We start from the raw sequence: 1,655 nt of genomic DNA, 5'->3' as shown, positions 1-1,655 counted from the left end.
GAGTGAAGCCCCTTTGATAAGGATGAGAAGTCCTTCTGACCTGACCAAATCCCGAGGACCCCACTCTTAGTACTGTTGGGTTGGGGATTAGATTGCAACCTGTAATTTGGAGAGGATTCGGGATTCAGCCTACACTGTATAGTGAGCAGTGTCACCATCTGTTTCTGAGGCATGAAGCTATTAATAGGAGCTGTGCTGCATGCAGAACTGCCCTGCCCATTAGAATGTGCACTGCATGCAGAACTGCCTTCCCCCATGAGGAACTGTGATGCATGCAGAACTGCCTTCCCCCATGAGGAACTGTGATGCATGCAGAACTGCCTTTCCCCATGAGGAGCTGTGTCGCACGCAGAACTGCCCTCCCCATTAGAAGCTGTGCTGCCTGCAGAACTGCCCTCCCCATTAGAAGCTGTGCTGCATGCAGAACTGCCCTCCCCCATGAGGAACTGTGATGCATGCAGAACTGCCTTCCCCCATGAGGAACTGTGTTGCATGCAGAACTGCCCTCTCCATTAGAAGCTGTGCTGCCTGCAGAACTGCCCTCTCCATTAGAAGCTGTGCTGCATGCAGAACTGCCCTCCCCCATGAGGAACTGTGATGCATGCAGAACTGCCTTCCCCCATGAGGAACTGTGTTGCATGCAGAACTGCCTTCCCCCATGAGGAACTGTGATGCATGCAGAACTGCCCTCCCCATTAGAAACTGTGCCACATGCAGAACTGCCCTCCCCATTAGAAACTGTGCTGCATGCAGAACTGCCCTCTCCATTAGAAGCTGTGCCGCATGCAGAACTGCCCTCCCCATTAGAAGCTGTGCTGCATGCAGAACTGCCCTCCCCTTAGAAGCTGTGCTGCATGCAGAACTGTCCTGCCTGTTAGAAGCTGTGCTGCATGCAGAACTGCCCTCCCCATTAGAAGCTGTGCCGCATGCAGAACTGCCCTCCCCATTAGAAACTGTGTCGCATGCAGAACTGCCCTCCCCATTAGACACTGTGTCACATGCAGAACTGCCCTCCCCATTAGAAGCTGTGCTGCATGCAGAACTGCCCTCTCCATTAGAAGCTGTGCCGCATGCAGAACTGCCCTCCCCATTAGAAGCTGTGCTGCATGCAGAACTGCCCTCCCCTTAGAAGTTGTGCTGCATGCAGAACTGCCCTCCCCTTAGAAGCTGTGCTGCATGCAGAACTGCCCTGCCTGTTAGAAGCTGTGTTGCATGCAGAACTGCCCTGCCTGTTAGAAGCTGTGCTGCATGCAGAACTGCCCTCTCCATTAGAAGCTGTGCCGCATGCAGAACTGCCCTCTCCATTAGAAGCTGTGCCGCATGCAGAACTGCCCTCCCCTTAGAAGGTGCGCTGCATGCAGAGCTGCCCTCCCCCATTACGTGGCCTATTTGATCTATTTAATAATTTAAAATTCACATTTTAGAGTAGGAATTCAGAAGAGGAGAACATAAAGGACTCACGTGTTTGTGAATTTGTGCATGTGTGCATGCATTCATGTGTGCGTGTGGCAGAATATGATTCTTCTTTCCTTTTCTTAAGTTCATGCAAGAGAAAATTTTGGCTGTGCACATATCCTTTCCTCCTCCTATGCTAAGTTTATGTGATTGAAGTCACCAGCACTGTCTTACCACGGTTTCACTCTCTGAACTTTCAG

Source organism: Microtus pennsylvanicus, chromosome 3 (genome assembly GCF_037038515.1).
Source record: "Microtus pennsylvanicus isolate mMicPen1 chromosome 3, mMicPen1.hap1, whole genome shotgun sequence".
Classification (NCBI taxonomy): Eukaryota; Metazoa; Chordata; class Mammalia; order Rodentia; family Cricetidae; genus Microtus; species Microtus pennsylvanicus.
The sequence above is the reverse complement of the archived record's forward strand: the minus strand, read 5'-3'. Positions refer to the sequence as shown.